The sequence below is a fragment of the Eurosta solidaginis genome, chromosome 4 (assembly GCF_040869045.1).
Source record: "Eurosta solidaginis isolate ZX-2024a chromosome 4, ASM4086904v1, whole genome shotgun sequence".
NCBI classification, from domain to species: Eukaryota; Metazoa; Arthropoda; class Insecta; order Diptera; family Tephritidae; genus Eurosta; species Eurosta solidaginis.
This window is the reverse complement of record NC_090322.1, coordinates 259181082-259197821: the sequence shown is the minus strand read 5'-3', so window position 1 is coordinate 259197821 and position 16740 is coordinate 259181082.

Genomic DNA, 16740 nt, shown 5'->3' with positions numbered 1-16740 from the left:
GACACTCCTAACGGCCAATATCCCTCCTATCGGCAGTAGACAAAACACTTGAAGCCCTCATATCTAAGCACAGAAGAATTAAAGAAGGGGTTGCTTTGATTGCTGTCCTATCCCCGCTTTTGTTCGACTTTTACATATCGAAGCTTTCTTCCCCAACAGAAGTAGTTACCAATGTGCCCTACACCGAGGACTGCGCCATCATGGAAAAATATTCCGGCCCACCCATCGATAACCTATGCTTTAAGATCGACGCTATCTCCCTGGTCTCTCCAGTTTTTTCACCTCGTAAAATTTAACATTTCACCGGGAAAAGCCTCGTCTACCTTATTTACAACACACACAAAGCAAATGTCGGCTATATTGGACAACCACGTCGATGGCATTACGCTACCGGATGTCTTACATACAAAAATACTGTGAGTGAGACTAGAAAAGGATCTACATTTGACGAGTATGCAGCCACAATAATACCTTTAGTACAACAAATTCCTCTTGCCAGCAGCACTTTGGAGCAATGATAAAGGAACGCTCCTTTGAAACAATTGGCTGCTCGCTTGTATGCTACGCGTCACCAGTATGGCCCCGATCCCAAAAGAAGTTTCCTGCAGCAAACTTAAGACCTGTCAAAATAACGCGCTCAGAACTACCACTGCAAGTTTTCTCATGTCACCTCCACAGTGACTCGAGAATACTCCCCATAAAGGAGATAAGTAAAATTCTGAATTAAGATTTTCCGGTTAAAAACCTGATTAAAGAGGACCCGCCTCCCAGAAACTTAAGAAATTACTTCTGTAAGCACTATGAAAAGATCCGGGGTTTGCCCGGTGAACCCCGTTCTTAAAGACAAATACCCTAAACTCACAGTCAAGGAAAACAACCTACCCAAGGGGACGCTCGTCACTATAAAACAAATTCGATCACGAGACCGTAATACCCGACATACCCAATGTATATCCCGCTTGTAATGTGTCCCCCACATCACACCAACCATCTTAACAATTGCAATGTGGAACCAATGCCTCAACATACAATAGAATATAAGAGCATAAAATTAATGCGATATTCCGACTACGCGGTGATGCGGTGATATCATTGGTCTTCAAGATGTGATAAAGCGTAGATAATTTGAGGAAGTTTGATTCAATTTTGAAAGAACTCTAAATTATTCGTCAAGACTGCCATTTTGAAATAAATAAAGATGCCAAATTTTATTACTGAAAACGCAACTTTTGTGCTGATCTTTATTTCTCACTTTAAGGTTTTTGCATTGTATTTAATAAGCTCTCTTAACACATATTTTTAGTTAGAAAAATACAAAGATGGATACTTAATTCTATGCACATTTGCATGTGTTGTTCATTGTTCCATATGAATCTAAAAAAACTGAAATTTTTAATAAAACATATGTGTGTGTAATATTATTTTAAAATTTTATGCATACAAATATATATGTATATATAGAGAACATTTATTTGTATAGATATTTATGTATATAGTAACTATTCTATTCCACATATTCTTTAGCACAACATTATCATCTCACTGTTCCAGGTTCAAATCAATTTTCAATACCAAAGCTAAGAATTATTTTCTCAATTTACTGCAATGCATCCAAAAAATGTCCATGGCCGCGTTCTTCATCAATTTTCGGTAAATCAGGGTTTATTATTTCCACATTGAACCGATTTTATCTTTAATATCTGAACCCCAATCCTTTGCCTTCTCACCAACATTTTCGGCGCCCTTCTTAACATCGGTGCCCAATTCTTTTGCTCCTTCGGTTAATTGTTCGGCATCACCATATGCTGTGCTTGCACAGAAGCACAATAGTGCAGCTGCCAGGATAAAACATATATATTTCATAATTATTTTTCTTTATTATATTCACTTTCACTATCTAATATATTTTTTGACTACGAAAATGGCGTTATATCTGCATGCGCGATCCACCAATGAATACAAACTAAATATGACTGTTGCGTTTTCAAGCTACCGTTGGGGTTTTTATATACTTGACAATTTCCAAAATAAATTTATTTAATCCATGGCGGATCCATAGTTCCGTCATGATTTAATCAAACAATACGCGCAGTTCACCGTCCTGTGGCCATGAAATGAGTATGTATTGGTTTGAGTGCTTCTACCCAGCCTAAAATATGATGAGTCTCTGCCACTTAATGACGATAGCCGAAAGAGATAAATCTTGGTGCCACGAATTGAAATGATATGAAAGATCTGCACTTTTTACTGTCAATCACCTGGGACACGAATTGCGATACAACACTTAACCATATCGATACTTTTTACATTCGTACCAATACTTTATACTCGATACCTTTCCGAGTATATTGCTGCGATGAAAAACTTCTCATATGATTGCAGATGCTGTTTGAAGTTGTATGGAGAAAATTTTGTTATCAGATTTCCAAAGTCTCAACCCCTAAATCGATAGTCATATAGCCTAAGATATCACACAAAAAATTGTGTCCCGATTGGAGATGATTTAGGCGTGTTGCAGGGGGGTCAAAGTTTAAATTGTTCTGTGGAGACTCAACAAATAAGAGACTAGCAAAACAAAAGTGATTTTTCTTTTTATCTAATACCCGAAATAGATAGCACTATGGTCGGAGAAATCACAAACAAAATTTGGTTATGATTGGAAAAGCCTAAGGCGTGTCGCAGGGGGGTAAAAGTTCAGACTACCCTATTGAGACTCGCAAAATAAAAGAGAAAGAAAAAGAGAGGAATGGTCTATATATAGTAGCTTATGGGTTTTTTGTCAATATTTTAAGCAAATTAATTACATAAAATAAATTACGTTTTCAAGTGATCAAGAACTGAAGTTGATATTTCGTTTCAATATGGTATCGCGACAAAAAAATTAAGATTTATTTAGTGGGCCTCATCGAAAACCAAATTACGGGTGCCAAGTTGCTTTCTAATGGGCAAGTGTTACGAGTTTTTTTCTACAATATTAGAAAAATATAATTAAGTGTTCGCGAGAGTGCATATCTTGTGATAAAAGAGACGGAAGTGTTTTGGCAAAAAGCACGCATCCCTCTCAAGCCTAAACAACATAGTGTTGCGAAGTTAGAAGCGTTATATATGAGATGGCGTTCGCTTTTTAAAAGCAGTAAACGCCATTATGCACACCAAAAAGCGAAAGAGTCGAGATTTTGGGAAGAATTGGAAAATTTATTTGTTATAGATCACGAAAAAGCATTGAACATGATGAACGACCAAACTGATAAGAAGTTTCTTATCAATCAGAGGAAGAAAGGACGTTTAGGTGCATTTTCAAGAATAAATTGAACCGGAAATAATAAAGATGTTCTTAAAAAAGCTGCGATGAAGACTCGCCTGGAGGTAATAAACATTCTTTGTTACTTTTTACAATTATGTAATTCCAAATATCATTTCAATACTGCGTTAGAAGAAGCCGTTGAAGAAAGCGAAAATGAAGATTTTGATCGGGGAAGCAATTGTTCACTAAAAATATCAAGTCGAAATGAGCCAAAAAACAATAGAGGGCGGAAAAGATTAATTACACCCAAACAAGTATCAGTTCGTGATAAGCGTAAAGTAAGTTGCTCGCTAGAACGATCAAGTCGAAAAGTGACAAAAAACAAACGAGAGCAGACAAATTTTATTACACCCAAACTAGTATTAGTTCTTGACAGTTGTAAAGTCAGCGATCGAAATGCAGTAAGAATACTAATAGCAGCATTCGAAGCCCTTGGTGCAAATGTAAAAACTCTAACCGTAAACCGGAATAGTATCCGACGAGGTCGTCTACAAAAGCGCCGATACTTAATGTAGCATCTAAAATGATCGTTTGAATCCAAAGCAATTACGTCAGTTACCGTTAACTGGGATGGGTAGTTGTTGCCTGCAGCAGAATGAACAGGGGAAGTAGACAGGCTTCCAACAATTATTTCCTGGGAAGATGGAGAACAACTACTCTGTGCTCCAGCAATTTCGAAAGGAAGAGGAAAAGCACAAGCTTCTGTAGTATAAGATTTACTTGTTAGGTCGAAAGTACACGACAAAGGTGAAGCGGTATTTTGTGATACAACGGCGTCGAACAAGGGCAGGTTACAGGGAGCTTATGTTTTCTAGGAACAAAAACTTGGTAAAAGCTTGTTGCATCGTGTCATCACCATATATACGAAATAGTGATACGCAGCGCTTTCGAAGCAAAAATACCCTTATCAAAAGGACCTAATGTTGAGATTTTTAAAAACTTTAGAGACGACTGGTCCAATATAGAAAAACGTAATTTCAAAGCTGGAATTGAGGACGACTTCGTCAGAACAGCAATACCTAATAAAGAAAAGCTTTTAGATAGCTTCCATCACATTTTAGTATCAAGACAGCCTCGTGAAGACTATAAAGAATTTGTAGAACTAGCACTTGTTTTTGAGATATACATTTTCAGCACCAGGCGTCTTCCACCACGCTCGATGGATGGCAAAGGGTATTTATACTCTAAAATTATACATTTTTCAGAAGAGTACATATTGGAAGAAAATTTAGAAATAGCACTTCGGGATTTATGCATTTTTATAGTTAAAATTTATTTAGAGAATTGGATGTACGTCTCTAAATCCATAGCTGCCCCAAACGCTGATTTCTTTTTTGTTAATGAGTTATACCAATACAAAAACTTTGACGAGGTGATAGGTGAAGTTCAAAAATCATTTATGGTATCTCTCACCGGAAACAGTTTGTTTGGCACTATTTGATTAAAAAATTTTAAAAGAAACAAAGCAAAAAATGGTTGCAGCTCTAGAAAAAGACAATTACCTTGTAAGAAAAAAGTATGACTTTGTAATAGGAAGTAAAGAAAGAGCATTTGCCAATGATCTAGATCAGTTTTGTAAATAAAAGCAGCTTAGATTTTTTCGACAGGTTTTGCATAAATAAAGAGTTTATTCATTCAGACCCAAATTGTTGGGCAACTAACGAAAATTATATTAAAGCTGTTGATAGATTAAAAAATTTGAAAGTCGTAAACGATACGACAGAGAGATGAGTTAACTTGTAGAAGAGTACAACAAAATCTTTTCCAAAAACGAAGAGGACAAACAATATATATTGCAGTTAGTCAAATACTATAAAGAAAGATACCCAAACGATACAAAGCAATCTTTATCACAACCATTGGTTATTTAGAAATTTATTGGTTAATTATGATGTAAAATGAACGTACATGAATTTATTGTTATTTTATTTATAACTTGAAAACTCAATAAAAACAAATTATTGACATTTTTTGAGTCTCCATCGGTTAATCTGGTATTTCACCCCCCTGCGACATGCCTTAGGACCAGAATTTGCATCTGATATTTTTTCCCATAGGGCTACCGATCTCGAGTATTAGATAAAAAGAAAAATCACTTTTATTTTTGAGTCTCCATAGAGCAATTTCAGCTTTGACCCCCCTGCGACACGCCTTAGCCATCTCCAATCAGGATAAAAATTTTTGTGCGATATAGTTGACCGTGGTGCAACCGAGCTAGGGGGTGAGGCTGGAAAAAATAAAATAGGTCTCGTACACACATTTTTAGTAAATGTTACAACACACGTTACAAATTGGAAGAAAAAAAATTGTCCAAAAATCTCCTCGCAGGTATAATGCTTTATTTATTTTTTATTTACCGTCCGTTTTAACTAAACGTGCAGTTTCAAGGTTCTATATTTCAGGGTGTTTTCTTTGAGACTAACTGTATTCTAACTGTACCGCTTGACCACATATCCGACACCACTCTTCATAAAGTCTAGCCCTTCTTTTGTGTGACGACTTCATATACATTCATACACAAATGAAATTAAATTTCTTAAATTCGCACAATTGGTTTTATATCTCATTAATTTGGTTTGCAGCTTAAGTGTTGATCACTAAAAATGCCGTTATTTCGCATCTAATTTGTAACCTATAGTATAGGTCCTATACAGTATTACTTATTCAAAAGCTTTCTCTCAGCTTCTAGATTCTCGCGCAGATCTACCGCATTTATTGTGTATCGATATAAATTCCGGAGATAAGCCGAGAGCACTCGTTCAGGAGTAACTGTGAACTAAATCCGTACAACATACATATGTGTGAATGCTTTTATACATTAGGGTGTTCGTTAATTGTATTGAGAAAACAAAATTTTTTTAAACTCAGACACTTTTACTCCTTTTTACAGCAATTTAAAATTTTAAAGTATATCTTGACTTCCTTGGTTTTTTAAAATGACTATATTCTTAATAATCGGTCCACAAATAACATTACTTCATTTAATTTTGTGGAATTTTACTATTTCTAAAAAGTAGGTATACGACAAAATTTGCGAATAATTATAACGTTTCTAATACCCAGATCAGATTTCATGTTTATAGACTAAAAGCCATCTTACATTGAATATAAGTTCAATGGCATGTGCCGCAGAAAGTGAATGTTTTAATTAAAGCAGTTAGATATAAAAGTTGATAAGATGCTAACTTATAGCGTTTTCTTTTCTGGATAAAGTGTTACGCTTTTTGTACGCCGCGCAAGGGCTGTTGTTCGATTCTAAAAAAGAGGCAACGCCTTTATGGGGTATTTCGTTCTTTTGTGAAAATTGTTGCCTGCTCGCAACACAAAAGCGTTACACTTTTACCCTGTATAAAATGGCGGTGTGGCAATGCAACTCTGTGAAACTCTCAATTCGTTCTTAAGCTCCACATATACTCTATTAGTATGAGTGAATATGGTGAGTTGAAATGTTCGTTGTATGAACTATAAATGTTGAACATTTTCTGGGTTAGGCGTAACTCTATTAAGGCTTTACAATTTACTTAGGCAACAATTTATTTCAGAAAAGAAAAAGCTATTAGTTTTCAGCTTAAATTAATTCTGTGGTCACAAGCAGTAATCCTTTATTTTTACATAAGGCTCAGTCAATTATTGCTTATGACTATAAGTTAGCTGAAAAGTAATGCAGAAATAACCACACTAAATTGTTTTTCGGCAATTGCCTTATCAATATTGTTACGAATATTAGCAAAACTAAGGGGTGCTGCTATCTCTAGGCCGATGCAAAGCAGTGACGTGAATTCACATCAATAATTCAATCATTATGTATCTACATAAACGAAACAATAATTGCGTCTACATATATGTGCCATGTACTTATACGAGCAGCGAAGAATCAATGCACAAATACATGCATATATCTGAGATTCTCCTGAAAGTATGCAATGAGAGAAGCTATAAATTGTGCAATTGTAGTTACACCTGAGAAGTTTGAGAGCTGATGGACTGGTACATTCTGGAAGCGCCTAGAAGATGCGAACGTTGAAATCAGAGAGTATAAAAGGCAACAAATGTAGAGGTTCTGGAGTTCAGTTTGAGTTGAGCTATCAAGCAGTTATTGATTAAGCACGCAATCTGGCGGGCAATAGTAGACTTTCATTTGAACTATCAGTCAGTTTGGTTGTTAAGCAAGCTAGTTGCAAAGTATAAGTGTTATTTTGAAGTACTTTAATAAAGGACATTTTTCCATTATTCATTATTGGAGTTATTTATTCAACAGTTTAGTGATTCGAACTTAGCAGAAGGGCAAATAAGAGGATTTGCAGTAAAATCGTTACAATATGTTTCAAAGAAAATAAATAGATAATAGTGAAGGTTTGTGGATTTGGGGTAAAAATTCACCGTTTTGTAAAAAACTCGTCTTCCTTTACTATTTTAAACTCTTTGCACGACCTCTAGATCTCTTTTAATTGACATAAAGCTTGCACATACAACTTATATCACTTTAACAATACTTCAGGGGGATGCTATCGATAATCGGAATGCTTTGGTAAATAAGGGCCACCCTAATGTACATAACTGCTTACCCAAATATAAAATAATTGGAATGTCTAATGCAATTATCAGCAAATTCGTATTTTAAATAATGCGCCAAAGTTGTAAACAAGATAGGTTAGGTTAGGCTAAGTTCGGTGGTAGCTGCCCTGATAAGGAAAGCTCACTTGGACAACACGAAGGTCCGTTGTGATACCACATACAACAAAAATAACGGTGACTTAGATCTAGCTACTTAGAGATGATTCGTTGTGTAGCAACGAATAAGCTCCGAATGATACCGATCTCAACTTTGGATAAATCCTTGGGAGATCCAAGTGAGTCGCGACCGAAGTACTTTCGCCTAGTTTCCACCTCATAATCCTCCATACACCTGCGGCAGGATGGAGTTTCCAGTATATTGAGACATACCGTATGGACACCCATGGGACAGTTCCCTGCCAAATCCCCAATGACCATTGATAGGTGAGCCTTAGTGAACCCAATTATTTCGGCAGACCTCCTGCCATCCATTTTTCGCCACAAAGATTCTAACGTTTTCTGAGCTGATTCGAGGCCCAGCTATGGAGGAGCAGTCCACAGGTGGCCAGCGGAATCCCGAAATCCCTATAGCCATCTTCATCCTGTTCATTTGTATCGATGCGGGCTAAGAGATCCGCTTGAAAGATACCCGGGATTTCACTATGGCCCGGGACCCAGATAATTTTAATTGTAAAATAATTCGATGCAATTGCAAGCGAGGTGGGGCACTCCCAGACCACCCTCGATCGCACTGTTGTTGGGCTCAAGGCCTTAATAGCCGCTTGGCTATCAGAATAGATGCTAAATTCCCTCACCGTAGTAGGACTGGATAGCATTTTATCCACCACATCATTAATGGTAGCTACTTCCGCTTGGAATACACTGCAGTGATCAGCCAACTTAAACTTGCGGCTTACATTTAGCTCTTGACAAAAGACCCCCCACCAACCTTTCCGTACAATATATCCTCCGCCTCCTTGTTTATTTGGAAAATGTAGAACTGACCTTCCTCCGAAGGCCGAGATACAGTAAGTACTTTCCAATCCTGTGTCGGTATGTTCGGATTCTGATTCTGCAGAAGTCGCAGTGTATCCTCCGACTTCATCACGCATGGTATTCATACCTTAACTTTTGTTACCGTGGGGATTTGCGCTTTATCCACCACCTCAAACAACGTGATCGTGCCTTGCCATTGGAGGTTTGGAACAACTTCCTCCAGCCACCGCAACCTCGCGATGTTGTCGCACGCTATTATCTTCACACCATTATACCATCCCCCCGAATCAAAGGTTGGAAGGGGTTTACTTGGTTGTTCCCGCATCATCTTAAGCATTAAGCTAATAAGCTCCTTTTCTACAGATCTCCACCTTTCACTAGTCATCTTCCCGAAAGGACTGCTACGATCAACCAGCGCCATAGTCAGTGACTGCTTCTCCAACACGGAGTTCATTGAATCAGCACTACTCTCCCGAGCCCTACGCATCGCTTAACGCGTATTTGGCGTCCTGGGGTTGCGATTCAGTCCTCCTCTTATCATCGTACTTATTAAAATTAGATAATGAGTCGTTCATCTTGGTCGTACTACCACCTGCCCGACAAGACAGGCTCAGCGGTCCGGTATTATATACGGGGAAAGAACCGTCCGCCACAGTAGCGCCCCTTACTTTGGTAAGGCCATCAATACTTCCCGAGGTGGCTTGGTATCGGAAAGGCACCGTTCGAATACAGCCGAATTTATCCCCTGGCTGCAAATCGTCCAATAGGCACGGTCCGCATAACACCCTGGATTAGGGGGTTGGCAGTTCTTGGTCACCGACATCCCGCGAAATGGGATAGATGTCAGTCCTAAACAGCTCCGCCTCACAGTCGGGCTTTATGGAGTTCGGCTAGGCCCTCACACCAACGACAAAGTGCCTACCCTAGTGAGGGCACATCCAAATTAAGTCTTATCATAAAATAATTGGGATAACTAATGCAATTATCAGGAAATTCGTATTTTAAATAAAGCGACAAAGTTGTAAACAAGATAATTTAAAAAATCTTTAATATCGTATTAGTTGTTGTTTTTGGGAAGTTGCACTTCTTTTCAAAAACTCAGCTGCTGTGTATTAAACATACTTATTTTCCTATCTCGAAAAAGTTTCAAATTATTTGGTTGTATGTACGACTCACAGTAAATTTCTAAACCTTAAAAAAAATTGATGTTGCGAAAATGGGTGAAAAGTTTTACAAAATTAATATTACCAGACCAAAATTTCACCATTCAATTTTTATGCGTGTATCGACCGCTAATTTTCGTTAGTTTTCTCTAATATTTATGAACCTATTTTTAAACCAGATTTTTTCATACTCAGTTGAGCAGAGCTCACAGAGTATATTAAGTTTGATTGCACAACGGTTGGTTGTACAGGTATAAAGGAATCGAGATAGATATAGACTTCCATATATCAAAATCCTCAGGATCGAAAAAAAATTTGATTTAGTCATGTCCGTCCGTCCGTCCGTCCGTCCGTCCGTTAACACGATAACTTGAGTAAATTTTGAGGTATCTTGATGAAATTTGGTATGTAGGTTCCTGAGTACTCATCTCAGATCGCTAATTAAAATGAACGATATCGGACTATAACCACGCCCACTTTTTCGATATCGAAAATTTCGAAAAACCGAAAAAGTGCAATAATTCATTACCAAAGGAAGATAAAGCGATGAAATTTGGTAGGTGAGTTGAACTTATGACGCAGAATTGAAAATTAGTAAAAGTTTGGACAATAGGCGTGGCACCGCCCACTTTTAAAAGAAGGTAATTTAAAATTTTTTGCAAGCTGTAATTTGGCAGTCGTTGAAGATATCATGATGAAATTTGGCAGGAACGTTACTCCTATTACTATGTGTACGCTTAATAAAAATTAGCAAAATCGGAGAAGGACCCCGCCCACTTTTAAAAAAAAATTTTTTTTAAGTAAAATTTTAACAAAAAATTTTATATCTTTACAGTATATAAGTAAATTATGTCAACATTCAGCTCCAGTAATGATATGGTGCAACAAAATACAAAAATAAAAGAAAATTTAAAAATGGGCGTGGCTCCGCCCTTTTTCGTTTAATTTGTCTAGAATACTTTTAATGCCATAAGTCGAACAAAAATTAACCAATCCTTGTGAAATTTTGTAAGGGTATAGATTCTATGACAGTAACTGTTTTTTGTGAAAATGGGCGAAATCGGTTGAAGCCACGCCCAGTTTTTATACACAGTCGACCGTCTGTCCTTCCGCTCGGCCATTAACACGATAACTTGAGCATACTTAAACGCAATTTTTATGAAATTGAATTGTGATAAATTGGCTACAAGTCCACATTTTTTATTTATTGTATAATTCAAGTGTAACGCTTGAGGAGGGAATTCTGCAAGTTAGCTACTATTTATGATACATTTTTTTGCCCGTTGTACCAGGGGTCACCTTGGGGCAAGCCCCGCCTATACACAATCTGTGCCCTTTTAGCATTTACAAAGATGTATAGTCCACTTTTTCTCAACATGCCTTGAGAAATATTAACTGTAGAGGCATGCTAATAGGGCCATGCTAGAACAATAGGATATTTCGTGTATTTTTATCTGTCTAGGGGTCAAGCTGCCATAAAGATATGAGTCATTAACCAATGTATGAGTCACTATCCACTATTTTTTCCATAAAATTGCATGTTTTACTGTATTCTCAATCGATATTTATGCACATAAGCATCTTACTATTGTCTCAGATGACCATTGCGTTTTTATCCTGATGGAAATTTCCATTCCGAAAAACCACAATTTTGCCTCAAAGAGTAACGGTATGGCAAAGCTTCTAGCAAAACAACAAGCATTGTGAAACTTCAAAAATCCTCAAATACGTCAAAAAATTTTGAGTAGAACTACCTTTTTTTATACCATGAGTAAAATTCAATTTATTTTAAGTTTGATATAGGCCCTCCTGCCTGCCAAGGTGAATCATTTTGGTGTCGGCAAAATCATAATTTTCCTACATTTTTGTTAATGTTCTGTAGCTTTCCAAGCAAAACTTATAGGTCAGTGTATGCAGGTTTTTGACAATTTTTAACCGAAGCATGTCTATACTTTCTGCCATAAGATGGGCTTAACTTTATGGAAGAAAATCTGAAAACCCCGTTGGGAAGAAAAATCGTCAAAAATCAGTGCGAATTTTGAGAGATCTATAACTTGGACTTTGTGTAACTAAAATTGAATAAGCAAGAAAGGGCATACTCAAAAACGTTTAGAAAACTCCAAAATTTCTATTTATTTCAAAGTGTTCGTTAAATTTTCTGCAATTTTTCTATAAAATTTTGACATTGCTTTTCATAGCTTCAGTTACAAAATGTTTTGATATTTTTTCATAAGTTAACGAAAGAAAAAAAGGAAGAGTTTAATGAACAAGCTTTGAAAAGAATGTCCACTGGTATTTTCGTGTGGCCTGCTGTAATTCACTTACTCTGACAACTGTGCTACTCTCCTTTGCAGCGAGTAGTGCTAAAGTAGTCACTTGGAGTCAATTAAATAAAGTTCGCTCTATTAGGTGGCTCTTCGATCGAACTATTCTGCTATAAATTTTGCTCTTGTTGTGGTCTAGAAATATTTTATTATATAAGAGCCATTGGCAAGAAAAATGTTGCAATTCGGTTGAAAACAATTATTTTCCGCGCCAAAAAATATTTTTGCCAAAACAGCTGCCATAAACCATTTTGCTGGGATATCTAACAAATAAATCAAGGTGTTAATCAATTTATTTTCTAATATTTGTTTATTTTCAAAATTCAACCAAGCAGATATTTTATGGAAATCTATTTGATTTTATAATACTTGTTTTATAAACAAAACTGTAAACGAAGCTTTGGGCGTTTGTTTATTGAAAACCAATTTTTAACAACATTGCCAAGATAATTTCTATTCATTTTTTAAAAGGCCAATTTAGATATCAATTGAGTACTAAATATAGGTATATTGCTAGGTTTGTGTATTTTATGATATTCAATTAAACCAATTAAGGAAGGCTAAGTTCGGGTGTAACCGAACATTACATACTCAGCTGAGAGCTTTGGAGACAAAATAAGGGAAAATCACCATTTAGCAAAATGAACCTAGGGTAACCCAGGAATGTGTTTCTATGACATGGGTTTCAAATGGAAGGTATTAAAGAGTATTTTAAAAGAGAGTGCGACATAGTTCTATAGATGGACACAATTTCAAGATATCGCCATAAAGGTGGACTAGGGCTGACTGCAGAATTTGTTTGTACGATATGGGTATCAAATTAAGAGTATTAATGGGGGTTTTAAAAGGGAGCAGCCCTTAGTTGTATATATGAAGACGTTTTTGAGATATCGACCAAAATGTGGACCAGGGCGACCCAGAACATCATCTGTCGGGTACCGCTAATTTATTTATATATGTCATACCACGAAGAGTAATCCTGCAAAGATTCCAAGGGCTTTTGACTTCGCCCTGCAGAACTTTTTCATTTTCTTCTAGTTAATATGGTAGGTGTCACACCCATTTTACAAAGTTTTTTTCTAAAGTTATATTTTGCGTCAATAAACCAATCCAATTACCATATTTCATCCCTTTTTTCGTATTTGGTATAGAATTATGGCATTTTTTTTATTTTTCGTAATTTTCGATTTCGAAAAAGTGGGCGTGGTCATAGTCGGATTTCGGCCATTTTTTATACCAATACAAAGTGAGTTCAGATAATTACGTTAACTGAGTTTAGTAAAGATATATCGGTTTTTGCTCAAGTTATCGTGTTAACGGCCGAGCGGAAGAACGGTCGACTGTGTATAAAAACTGGGCGTGACTTCAACCGATTACGCCCTTTTTCACGGAAAACATTTATCCTCCTAGAGTCTAAGCCCCTACCAAATGTCACAAGGATTGGTAAATTTTTGTTCGACTTATGGCATTAAAAGTATTCTAGACGAATTAAATGAAAAAGGGCGGGGTTACGCCCATTTTGAAATTTTCTTTTATCTTTGTATTTTGTTGCATCGTATCATTACTGGAGTCAAATGTTGACATAATTTACTTTTATACTGTAAAGATATTAAATTTTTTGTTAAAATTTGACTTAAAAAAATTTTTTTTTTAAAGTGGGCGTGTTCGTCATCCGATTTCGCTATTTTTTATTTGACACACATATAGTAATAAGAGTAACTTGCTTACCAAATTTCATCATGATATCTTCAACGACTGCCAAATTAAAGCTTGCAAAACTTTTAAATTACCTTCTTTTAAAAGTGGGCGGTGCCACGCCCGTTGTCCAAAATTTTTCTAATTTTCTCTTTTGCGTCATAAGGTTAACGTACCTACCAAGTTTCATCGCTTTATCCGTCTTTGGTAATGAATTATCGCACTTTTTCGGTTTTTCGAAATTTTCGATATCGAAAAAGTGGGCGTGGTTGTATTCCGATTTCGTTCATTTTAAACAGCGATCTGAGATGAGCGCCCAGAAACCTACCAAATTTCATCAAGCTACCTCAAAATTTACTCAAGTTATCGTGTTTACAGACGGACGGACAGACGGGCTGACGGACGGACGGACATGGCTAAATGAATTTCTTTTTTCACCCAGATCATTTTGATATATATAAGTCTATATCTATCTCGATTACTTTATGCCGTTACGAATTACCGTTATGCGAACAAAGTTAATATACTCTGTGAGCTCTGCTAAGCTGAGTATAATTAATGTTGAATACAAATTAGATAAAATCGCCATAATTTTATTGCTGACACTGATTTTCAAGAAAAATTTGCTGCATATCACATAAAAGAATATTGTGCAGTTCCAATTTTTATACTCAGCTGAGCAGAGCTCACAGAGTATATTAACTTTGTTCGCGTAACGGTAATACGTAACGGCATAAACTAATCGAGATAGATATAGACTTATATATATCAAAATGATCGGGGCGAGAAAAGAAATTCATTTAGCCATGTCCGTTCGTCCGTCCGTCCGTAAACACGATAACTTGATTAAATTTTGAGGTATCTTGATGAAATTTGGTATGTAGGTTCCTGGGCATCCATCTCAGACCGCTATTTAAAATGAACGAAATCGAACCACAACCACGCCCACTTTTTCGATATCGAAAATTTCGAAAAACCGAAAAAGTGTGACTGGTAGGTGATTGGTAGGTGCGTTGAACTTCTGACGCAAAATAGAAAATTAGTAAAATTTTGGACAACGGGCGTGGCACCGCCCACTTTTAAAAGAAGGTAATTTAAAAGTTTTGCAAGCTGTAATTTGGCAGTCGTTGAAGATGTCATGATGAAATTTGGCAGGCAGGTTATCCCTGTTACTATATGTTTGTTAAATAAAAATTAGTGAAATCGGATGACGAACACGCGTTTAAAAATTTTTTTTAAATCAAATTTTAACAAAAAATCTAATATCTTTACGGTATACTAGCAGACCCGGCAGACGTTGTTCTGCCCTAAATTTGGCCTATCTGCGTACATTTTAATAAGCTTTTTCCGTCTAACTCTGCTCTACCCCTCTACACTTTTTCCTAATCTTTTTATTTACTCCTCCCTCCGTCTTTTTCGCTTTATTTCCATCTTCGTCGCATTCTATCTCTTTCTCAGTCTCCTTCTCTCTTTTCTCTTCTCTCAAGTTGTTTTCCTTCTTCTTCATCTCTTATTGCCAGTCCCAGAGGGTGGTATCTATTTTGTTCCAGTCCCATTCCGAGTCTCAGTCCCAGTCCCACTCCGAGTCTCAGTCTCAGTCGCAGTCCTACTCCTAATCCCAGTCCCAGTCCGTCTCTGGTATACTTCCCGGAAAAAAGCATCGCAATTACTAATATAGGCAAATTTATATACGAAATTTCAAGCAAATCGAGTAGGACGTATGCAAATAGGTATGTGGGTATTATAAATTCTTGTCTTTATTTCGGCTTCGCATGGATATTTATCAGTTTTGCCAGGTTGATGCGACTAAATCGAAAATCACAATGAACTTTAGAGCTCTCAGCAACAGCTTTCGTTTGATATCCATAATACACACACCTTCTAGGGGTATCCGGGTCCATGTTTTAGCCTATATCTCGAGACCCTAGTCACTCAGCGGTGTAAAACTTACTCTATACTAAAGCATTGATCAACAGCTTCAATTTGATAACCATAATGTAAAAACACATTCTACGCGTATCCCGGTCCACGTTTTGGGCTATATCTCGAGACCCTAGCCTCCCAGTTGTATGAAAATTATCCTGTACTATAGCACTCATCAACAGCTTTCATTTCATATCCATATTGTATAAACACATTCTAGGGGTATCCGGGTCCACGTTTTGATCTCAAGACCCTAGACACGTAGCGAAAAAAGTTAGACTTTGGCCGATTCTCAGACCTACCCAATATGCTCACAAAATTTCATGAGAATCGGTTCAGCCGTTTCGGAGGAGTTAAGCCTCTAACACCGTGACAGAAGAATTTTATATATTAGATAAGTAAATTATGTCCACATTCAACTCCAGTAATGATATGATGCAACAAAATACAAAAATAAAAGAAAATTTCAAAATAGGCGTGGATCCGCCCTTTTTCGTTTAATTCGTCTAGAATATTTTAATGCCATAAGTCGAAGAAAAATTTACCAATCCTTGTGAAATTTGGTAGGGGCATAGATTCTATGACGATAACTGTTTTCTGTAAAAATGGGCGAAATTGGTTGAAGCCACGCCCAATTTTTATAAACAGTCGGCAGTCTGTCCTTCCGCTCGGCCGTTAACACGATAACTTGAGCAAAAATCGATATATCTTTTCTAAACTCAATTCACGTACTTATCTGAACTCTCTTTATCTTGATTTAAAAAATGGCCGAAATCCCACT